The 10,725-nt window shown below is 40.5% G+C and overlaps 1 protein-coding gene across 6 annotated transcripts in view; it reads right to left on the bottom strand.

The window, feature by feature from the left end:
* Positions 1-4,402, bottom strand: part of AGPAT4 (1-acylglycerol-3-phosphate O-acyltransferase 4) — a 65,864-nt gene extending 61,462 nt beyond the window's left edge. For 4 of the 6 annotated variants that reach the window (XM_042445507.1, XM_042445506.1, XM_042445502.1 and 1 more), the window contains exon 1: positions 4,286-4,402. The gene's annotated coding sequence lies outside the window, so the exon portion shown is untranslated. Of the gene's footprint in view, positions 1-935; positions 1,139-4,285 lie in introns of all 6 variants that reach the window. The other 2 variants (XM_042445503.1, XM_042445504.1) reach the window with 2 other exon arrangements.
* Between the last annotated feature and the right edge of the window lie 6,323 nt (positions 4,403-10,725).

Raw genomic sequence — 10,725 nt, 5'->3', positions numbered from 1 at the left:
CGGAGGATAGATGTAGCTGTGGTCTCTCAGCTGTCTCCCACTCTCCACTAGGCTCTATATTGCTATAGGAGGAGGCATAGGATGAAGGTGAATCCCAAGGAAAACTAGAACATTAGAACTAATGTGTTTGTTGTCAAACAAACACATTCGTTCTAATAAAGAAACATGAATTTTACTTTTTAAAACAAGTCTTGCAATTGACTTTGGAAATCAAGCAAATTGATTTTAGAAAAAAATAAAGCCACCAGCCATACAATGAGGAGGACAATTCTACACAAGGTTACAAAATAAGGGGGCTTCAACCCTACTTCCCTTTGCCTGGTTTGTTGATGTCTTGTTTTTTTTTTTAAGTCCAGGCAGTAAAAGTGAAATTGCACTCCTTGCAATTAATATTAGGTTATGTACTCAGGAAGGTAATCCCCTCCATTATAGTCACCCTTTGCCTGGTGGACAGAAATTGCAGACTTCTTCACAATTGATTTTTACTGAATTCAATGGCATTCCTGAGAAAACATGGATAGGATTGCACTGTTAATAGGGAAAACAGTCCCCTATTAAGTGCCATATTGGCCCCAATATTTAATTCATTTATAGCTGAAACAGATAATTATTAGCAGCAGCATATGTGCCTAGTGTGGAAGCAATCCCAGTCAGAAACAGCCAGCATCAGATCTATCACTAAAGTCACCATGCTACATATACTTTTTAAAAAAAATTCTTATACACACTAAATTACCTTTACTCATTTCCTTTATCCCTGAAAGGGCAAAAATAGTAGCATATGCCTTATATTGGCAACATCTGCTTCAGAACCTTTGGTTCATGAATTCACTGCACAACTTTATGAATGTCTACTTAGGAATTAAGTCCCACTGAATTCAATGGGACTTTCTCCCAGGTAAAAGATGTAGTTTGGCTTTCCACATTCTGATTACCTTCATTTTTCATGTCTAGAAGGCTAGCTGCTTCAGAGGGATATCACAAGACACCTGTTGTTACAATAGCTCACGTTAACAGTTTCTTCAAAGCTCCAGTCACTTTCATAATAACCAATTTATAGTTTCTGAGCTCGTCTGGCTGTGTTCTTTATCATTTCTGGCAGTCCTTCCTCCTCATCTTCCATGTTATCTCCTTCCTACTTCATTTAACAAGAAAAAAGGACAAAAATGTGTTCACTAAATAAATAACAAACACTCTGTTGGATGTTAGATCAATGACTGCAAGATTTTTAAAGGGAATCATGAAAGTAAAATAGAGTAGTTGTACAGATTTCTACTGCGTCTGTCTCTCACTGTGTGCGCGTACCACTAAGTCGACTGATGGCAACCCCATAAATTTCACAGGGCTTTCTTAGACAAGGAATACTTAGAGGTGCTTTTGCCACTTCCTTCCTCAGAAATATAGCCTACGGTACATGGTATTTGTTGGTGGTCTCCCATCTAAGTAATAATTAGAGTTGACCCTGCTTAGTTTCCAAGATCAGATGGGAACTGGTGCCTTTAAGGCATTTAGGCTCTCTCTGTGTGCGTACCTTCCTCTGTCAACTTATGGCACCCTCATGAATTTCATAGAGTTTTCTTAGGCAAAGAATACTCAGAGGTTGTCAGATCCATATCTGAGCATTCAATTTTCTCCATGCAAATGTATCAGGAAACAATTGTTGGGATTGGGAAAAGCAAGAGCACCATTAGGACTTGATGTCTAGCCTTAAAATATATTGCCTATGTATCATGTTTAGTTGTTTTCCTCTATTTGTACTCCTATAACATGTATCCCAACACAGGTCAGGATTCTTCACACGTTTGCATCAATAGGTTAATAAAAGGATGGAAGAAAACTGGAAGAGCTCCTCCAACCCAGTTTGTGTCCAACAGCTTTTAAACAACATACAGCAGTAAAGTTCCGGCAGATGTACATATGTACATCTTTAACAAAGTGCTTTTAAAAAGAATTAGGCAGGCTTTTGGCAGTCAACCTGGGTGGATGTAAAAGGAGTTTTTTTCCTGAACAGCTTTTGATTTTTCCTGTAATTATCTGACTTTTTTTCTTTTTGTTGTTTTTAAATTTATCTTTGGGTTTTTACTATTATTTTGATCACTTTCCTTATTAAGTCCCATTTTTTGAGAGAAAAGGACAGTACAAATCCAATAAATGAGAACAAGCAGGAAAAAATGCCACACTAGTTGGCTATTACTAACTGAGTATCCCTTATTTTGAATTCCAAAATCCAAAATGGTCCACATGGGTGGCTGAGATAGTGATACCTTTCCTTTCTGATAGTTCAGTGTACACAAATTTTGTTTCGTGCACAAAAATATTAAAAATACTGTGTATAAAATTACCTTCTGGCTATGTGTATAAGGTGTTTGTTAAATGAATTTCATGTTTAGGCTTTGGCCCCATCTCTAAGACAACACATTATGTATATGCAAATATTCCAAAATAAAAACAACAACAAAAATCTAAGATGCAAAACACTTCTGGACCCAAGCATTTCAGATAAGGGACTCAGCCTGTTTGTTGCACGCCTTCGAGTCATTTCTGAATTAGGGCAACCCTAAGCCAAACTTATCATATAGTGTTTTCTTGGCAAGATTTGTTCAGCTGAGGTTTGCCTTTGCCTTCCCCTGTACTACTATTAATAAGGCTCATTATAACTGTTTCTACTTCTCTGTCAGGAAATGTTCAATTTGTTGAAGCGAATTTTAATTCATGAAACCATACAGGCGTGCCTAAAACATCACTTCTAATGGATTTGCCACTGCATCTGTTTACTTCTAACTAGTCATGCTCAGCATCCAAAAGAAGCCCTGAAAGAAAAGAAGTGCATCCATTGAAGCACAACTTTCAACAGTTAACTAGTAGCGCAGAATGATCCCTTTCTCACTTTTGTTTAAATACTGAAGCAACCTTAGAAGACTCAACTGATTGTCGAGGGAGGGGGGACCCTAAGTGCATGTGTGCATTTATTTGTCCACCTTGTTGTATTTCGTTAGCAGCTAATGATTTTACAGGATAACATCAACAATATTGCCACCTTAGTGTGCCAAGCATAAATAGGATGTCACAAATATCTGTTTCCTAGGCAACCCTTTCTCTCTCTCTCACACACACACACACCCCTTCTCTTTGTGGTGCTTTTTTGTTGATGGTGAGGGAGAGAGAAAGCAAAAGGGAAGGTGAGGAAAGGCAACCGCCATGTGCAGAAGCAGCCTTGCAAAATCCATCCAAACAAACGCACAACCAGGCCTCCTCCCTCAGGTGCAATTTAGGATCACAACAGTCTGCCAGGATAATGATGATTATTTTGCTGTTCCCATGGAAACAGTCAAGGAAAAAGAAAGAAAGAATAGAAAACGTGTTGCATGGCACAAATAAAGAGGGATCAACATGTAGGGTTTCATCGTCATGCAAACATGTCAGGAAACAAATTGTTGGGGAAAGCAAGAGCACCATTAGGGCTTGATGTCTAGCCTCATAATATATGTGAAGCTTTCTTCTCCAACCCTCCCCCACCCAAACCCAGCATCAAAAGGAAATGTTATGGTTGTTGTTGTTGGGTGCCTTCAAGTCATTTTTTAACTTATGGCAACCCTAAGGAATGGGGTTTTCTTAATACAGGAGGGGACTGAATTAAGGATTAATTAAGAAGGGGTTTAAAAGGTGGCCACAAATCCCATTAAATCGAGTCCCAAAACATCCAAATTAAATATTGTTGATGTTGTTAAGTGCCTTCAAGTCATTTTTTAAAAACTTATGGTGACCCTAAGAAATGGGGTCTTCTTAGTTCTGAGGGGGAGCTGAATTTAAGGATTGATTAAAAAGGGGGTTTAAAAGGTGGCCACCAATCCCATTAAACCGAGTCCCGCCTTTGCCAGGAGGCGACTCCCTTCAGCACAGCCAAAAATACAGTCACCCTCAATTTTGATTTTTTAAAAATATTATTAAGCTTTATTTATTATTAAGCTTTATTTACAGGGCAGTGTGCATACAATCGGTTAAAAATTGAATAAAATTATTATTATTATTATTATTACTATTAAATAATTAATTATTATTATTATTTGCATATCACTTTTTAATTGGCATTTCTTGCATATAGTAGTATAGATAGTCCTGTGCTTTTAAAGAGCCACAAACCACATGCAAGAAAAGTACTGTTTTGTGAGGAGGAGGAGGAGGAGGGGGCCGTTGGAACGCTCACACCTCACCCGACCGATTCAAATTCAAAACCGTGAGGGGGAAATAACGGTCGAAGCAGCTAACGGACAAACGGGGGGCGTACCTCCTTCTCCTCCTCCTCGCGCTAGGCAGCAGCCTCGGCGGTGGACATAGATGCTCTCTGGCTCCAGTAAAGAGAGGCGAAGGAGGGAACTTTCTCTCGGAGCAGTCAGTCCGCCAAGGCTGGGGGGAAAAAGAGAAAGGAAGCCAGAGACTCCACCCGAAGGGTGGGGCCATGTTCACAAATAAATAAATAAAATAATAATAACTAAAAAAGGACTCCTCGTCTGACGTTTTTCTCTTCCTCCCCCCGCCTCATGCCACTTGCTTTCATCATAAACCCGCTTTTCAGCGCCTGAGGAGAGACAAGAAAGAAAGAGGGAGACATTGTTGTAATTTAATCCCCGGTTTTCCTCAAAATCCCCCAATTTGTATCCTTCACTCTCTCCTCACACAAAAGGATGCATCTCCATTGCAGAAACAGTCCGTTTTGAGCTCACTTTCAGTGCCATGGCTCCATGCTATGGCATTCTGGGAATTACAATTCCCAGAATGCCATAGCATGGAGCCATGGCACTGAAAGTGAGCTCAAAACGGATTGTTCATGCATTCCCGGTGCAGACAATGACACACACTTACCTCACCTTCCCTCAGACAACAGCTCTTCTTTGTAAAAACCATAACAATTATCCCCCTTCTTAATCCCTATTCCTGCCTTTCCTGTAAAAAAGGGAGAGAGGAAGAAATATCTATCTATCTATCTATCTTTCAAAAATGGGACCTGAGTTCTGGGTGACCAGAGGGTCCTCCTTTCCCAGGACGTGTCCTCCTTTTCAACCTTCTTCCAGGAGGAGGCATTACAAAATTTTTCTCCATTTGGAGAAGGGCCAATAAGCGTGAATCTATATATGAGGGTTTTGAGCTTTTCTTTGGTCATGTCCCTCCTTTTTTCTGTAATGTCCTCCATTACGCAGTGCCCTGTACTCCTTCGCAGTTTGGACATCTGATCCTCCTGCTATTATTATTATTATTATTATTATTATTATAGCTTTTCTTTGGTCATGTCCCTCCATTTTATTTGAATGTCCTCCATTTTGTGGTGCTTTGTTCTGTTTTGTGATTTGGACATCTTATCCCCTGCTTTTATTATTATTATTATTGCTTTTCTTTGGTCATGCTAAAGTCTGGCAAAAGAAACCCCAACATGATAAATGTAGAAAGAAAAGCAGGGAACATCTGGAAATGGTTACAGGATGGGACAAACAACAACAACAATAACAACAACTCTGAAGGACTTATATTTGTGTCTCAACAACAGGTGCTTCAGAAAAATAGTATCAAGGCAAATGTGGAAAAAATAACTATACATAGTATGTTTTGTCTGTGTCAAGAAAGAAAAATGAGACTATTGACCATCATTTTAGCTCATGCAGCAAGATAGCACAAACTGAATGCAAGGATCTTCAGCATGAAAACAGCTTCAATGATGCATTGGACTCCTTGCAAAGAATTTGATTTACCATCTCTAAAGAACTGGTGGGAACATAAACCTGAAAAAGTTGTGGGAAATGATGATGTTAAAGTCCTGTGTGATTTTAAGATTCAAACAATTATAACATAATACTGTATGCTGGACATAAATGTGATTGAGAAAAAGGTTTGATATAGATGTGGCTATCTCAGGGAACAGCAGAGATGAATATAAAAACAAGGAAAACATTGTGAAATATTGAGACCAACCAACTGAGATAAAGAGCCTCTGGGAAAAGAAATCTGCTATGGTTCCAGTGGTGATAAGCGCTCCGGGAGCAATCCCAAGCAGAATGATAAAACATTTGAATGAAATTGCCATAGCTAGGATCATTCACAACAGCACAGTTGCAAGAACTAATGCTACTGTGAACATGCTACATTATCCAATGATATCTCACTGGTTCCTAAATTCTTGGATAGAAGCTGATGGTCCAGAACTCCAGTCATTCACAATAGGTACCCTGTGAAAACAAGATAACTATGACTATTTCAAATTAGTCAGGGTGAGAAGTTAGGTGAGCCTAGAGAATACTACAGTGGGTCCTTGTAGGTTCTAGGACCCCCCTTGGATAACAAAATCCGTGAATGCTCAAGTCCCATTAAATATAATGGCATAGCAAAATGGTATCCCTTAAATCAAGGTTTGCTATTTGGAATGTATACTTTTAAAAAATATTTTCAAGCCATGAATGCTTGAATCCATGGATAAAAAAAAAATCCATAGATAAGGAGACCCGACTGTACTTAATTGATGAAACTTTTAAACTTACATAGAATAAATAAATAACTGAAAAGATACAGTTTTGATAGAGGCTAAAGACAGATGGAGTCTGTGAAGAAATGAAGAAAAGCGACACTACTTTCAAAATGCAAAAGCACAGGACTATTTATTGAAATTTACAGAATATGAAATGAAAATAAAGAAAAGTAAGGACTTCTTCACAAGGGTATTTATGCTAAAATCCATTGACAGGATGTTGTAATAGTCAGTAGCATAAAAAGTGCTTTAAAAAATGAACATAGGTAGATATACAAGGAGGCTGCTACCTATAATCATGATTAAGAAAGTTGTAGGGGTTTTTTTTAGAGGCAGTAGGCTTCTGCTTACCAGATGCTGGGGATTAATGGGTTCAGTGTCACCAATAACATTACAGGCTGTGCGTGTACCATAATATTCCACCTGGCTGCTGATAGTAGATAGAACACTGCAGTAACTGGACTATTGTTAAGATTCATAATAGTTCTCTCACATTGCAATTCTTTCACATCACGTAAGCTAAGTAAAATTGTTCCCACAAAAAGCCAAGGCTAAACATCAAGGGAGCAGGGGTAAAGACTTAGGGGATGTACAAACTGTGGCCTCCAGCCAGTCCTTCTTCAGCCAGGGTGCGAAAAGGAGCTGCAAAAACCGGCTCTTTTTTGCACCCTGAAAAGGGCACGATAGCCATGGCTTTATGGTGTTCCTTCGGCACTGTGTCATGCGGATGCAGCACTGGAGGAGCGCTGTGATGCCAGGCGCCATGTGGAGTCGTGTGCAATGTCACGGCGCCCTGGGGAACAGAATCGGAATGTGCCTCATGTGGAAGCGATGCCCCGACTCTACCCCCAGGCTGGCTTTAATGGCCTGTCTGAAGAGTCCTTTTATCTAGTCTAGTCATCTGATTTGAAGTCATTACACATAATCCCCACCCTACTCCACGCAGGGACGTAGCTAGGATTTTGGGAAGGGGGGGTCCAGACTAAGTGCCACCATTATAATGGGGCTTGGCTGCGGCGGTGCAGCAACACACACCATTCATTTTTCTAATGGAGGGGGGTCCGGACCCCAAGCCCCCCCCCCCCCCCTTGGCTACGTCCCTGCTCCACGCCATTAAAGAGTCAGTGCAGAGTTATATTTAGAGTATCAGATATACAAGGGAGACACTAATTCAAATGGCCACTGACAGTGTTTGCTCACTGTATTTTTCTCTTGGTGCCACCATCTTCACTGGCTTGTTTGGTGAGGACCCAGGAGAGGAACTTCTCCATGGTAGCTCCTAGGTTGTGGAACACCCTTCCATAGGAGGTCCACTTCTTGCTCTCTTTTTCCGTGGCATCACTGTAGGTGTGCAAGGGGTTCAGACCACACCAGGTGACACAATCAGAGGGGCTGACACTGGGCAGCACCCTTTCCTGGAAAGACGTGAAGGCTTTTCTTGTTGTACCACACCCTTTGAAGGGTGAGGGTGAAGGTCAAGCCATGGATTTTATTTCTGCTCCTTCCTCTAGCAGCCTCCTGCTCCCAAACTGTTTGGCTCATCTCCACCATCGTCTTCTTGACTTAATGATTCAGATGGAAAGAAACTGACATTGAAAAAAAATTAAATGGAGAAGAAAGCAAAATTGACAGACTGGTGACACATGGCATTTACATGAAGTGAAAACATTTACTGTCACTGGCACAAAGATGAGTGGAAAGCAAAATTTATGAGGTCTTAAGCATTTTTTTAAAAATGTGGTTTAAAACCTGACTGTGCACCAAGATGTTTGAAGCCTTAAATAGGAGCTATGAAAGATGGTTGTCTCAGACTCTGGAGTGCTGCCAGACAAAACAGACAGTACTGAGCTTGATGGAACCAATAATCTGGTTCAGTACAAGGCAGCTTTATATATATCTAGTCTTTCCTCAGACATGTACCTTTTCCAAAGCAAGAAGGTTTGCTTTTGTATGTTACCTTGACATGTGGCTGCATTTACATGGGAGAACGGCCACCTACGTTCTGAACTGTTACAGTTCCAGGAGGCCTTTTTCTGAGGGGCCATTCAGACTACTTTTTACCCCAGTTCAGAAACTGGATTAAAAGTGGGAAGTTCATACTGGCCCCGATTCTTTAAGACCTGAATTCGAGGTTTGCACACCCGTTGAGGGTCAAATGCCCCTTGGTGCGGGTCTTTTGAAAACAGAGTTTTACCTGTATCTTTTGAGAAAAAATGGGTCCTGGCAAATGTGAACTTGGCCCCGGTCATGTTCAGGTCAAGTTCAGGGAAGGGATTAGGTCAGAGGGAGGGCAGAACATGCCTCTCCTCTCACAGGCAGCTCTCTCTCTCTCTCTCTCTTTTGTATTTTTATTCTTGACAGATTATGCGAATGCTTTTTCTACAGGTTGATACATTTTGCTAGAATGTGTGTGCTTGTGCTACATTTCCTTCTGCTTGCTGCTGGCACGGCACCTCACTTTGCAAGAGGCGCTTTTTTTTAAAAAAAAAAAATTTTTGTGTAATATGTGAATGCTACAATGCTAATGTTACAGATGTTTCCTTTTCAATTTGGCAAATTGATACAACATGTGAATGCTTTTGCTACATATGTAAAGGCATTCTGGGGTCGCAGTCAGAGGGAAAGCAAAGCAAGAGGATGCAGAGATGGCATTCTGGGGTGAGAAATTATTATTATTGTGATGGGAAGAGGATGGCATGGGGGGGAGGCAAGAGCTTCAGAGATAGCATTGGGCTGGAAGTGAAGGGAAGGCTAGAGGCTGGCATGTGGAAACCCATGACTTTGGGGGAGTCACACTCTCTGCCTCAGGGAAAGGCAATGGCAAATCTCCTCAGAACCAATCTTGCCAAGAAAACCCCAGGATGGGGTCGTTTTAGGGTTGCCATGTAATGACCCAAATACACACAACACACACACACACACACACACACACACACGAGGATTTTTAAATTTGACAAGTTGACAGAATATGCACACACTGCTGCCATTTTTTTTAAAAAGGAGGGGGGGAAGCAACCATTCCGTTGACCAATGGCTATAGGATACATCACTTTTGACGAAAGCAGAAGTGAATTTGATTGACAACAGAGGAGGTTCCATTTTAAACCGGTACTGCAAATGTGAACTTCAGAGGGGTAAATTGCCCTGATCAAGGTAAACGGTAGTACAAACTTCTTTCCAGCCAGATTCAATGTGTGGGGATCTGGATCTGCCCAGTTCTATCCAAGGCAAATGGGCGAGTGGGAATGGGGTCTGAATGTTTCACTGGACGTTACAAATATGACAATGCATATAAATGGAATTATAGCACATAAATTGATGAACTATGCAACACATATACATGGAAAATATGCTGTGGTATACATTGAAAATATGTTGTGGTATTGCAAGGACATTGATCCCAAGGCCACATTTTCTTCCTTGCCTCCATTTTATATAGCATATGACAAGATAAATGTGTGATTACACTTCAGTAGGACATGAGTGAAAGCAGTCATAGGCTGCTTCTACTTTCATGGAAAATGATGGTCAGCAGGCAATAAACTACATAAACAATATTATTAAACTAATCACAACCTAGGCAACCAAAGTCCAGTGAAGCACTCACTCAGTCATGCACATTTCTCTATAGCCTTAAGGAATTGTTGTTCATTATCTAAATTTATTCATATGGTGATTAAGTAAAATTTTGGAAACCTCTTTGACTGTCAACTGCCCCTAGACCTGCAAGCGATAGTAGTGACAAGGAATGCCTATGTATAATTCCACTTAGTATACCAGTTATGACTTTTCCTGAGCTGACCTGCCTTGGTAACAGATATCCATGCCTCAGACGCATTGTTTCTTAACTACTGTAATATGCTGTAGGTAAGACTAATCTCCAAAAGCATCCTGAAGAGTTTCAGCTAGCATGAAATGCAGCGAATAAACTGCTAACTTGTGCATGGTATCAACATCATATTACCACAGCACTGAAATATTGCTATTTACTTTCTGAATCAAATTTGAGCTGTCAGGTTTAAAGTTTAAAACTGAAATGTCTGTGGATCTTTTTGTTTAAAGGACTTCCTGTCTTGTCATGGATGGAAATTAAAGGAGCCTTTAACACTGCACAGTTATAGCACTGATTCAACTGTATCAGCCGTGGCTACATTCCGTGGAATCCTAGGGTTTGCAATTTGGTGAGGCATGGCAGCTACTTAAACTGCAAATCT

The sequence above is a fragment of the Sceloporus undulatus genome, chromosome 1 (assembly GCF_019175285.1).
Source record: "Sceloporus undulatus isolate JIND9_A2432 ecotype Alabama chromosome 1, SceUnd_v1.1, whole genome shotgun sequence".
Taxonomy (NCBI): domain Eukaryota; kingdom Metazoa; phylum Chordata; class Lepidosauria; order Squamata; family Phrynosomatidae; genus Sceloporus; species Sceloporus undulatus.
The sequence above is the reverse complement of the archived record's forward strand: the minus strand, read 5'-3'. Positions and strand labels throughout refer to the sequence as shown.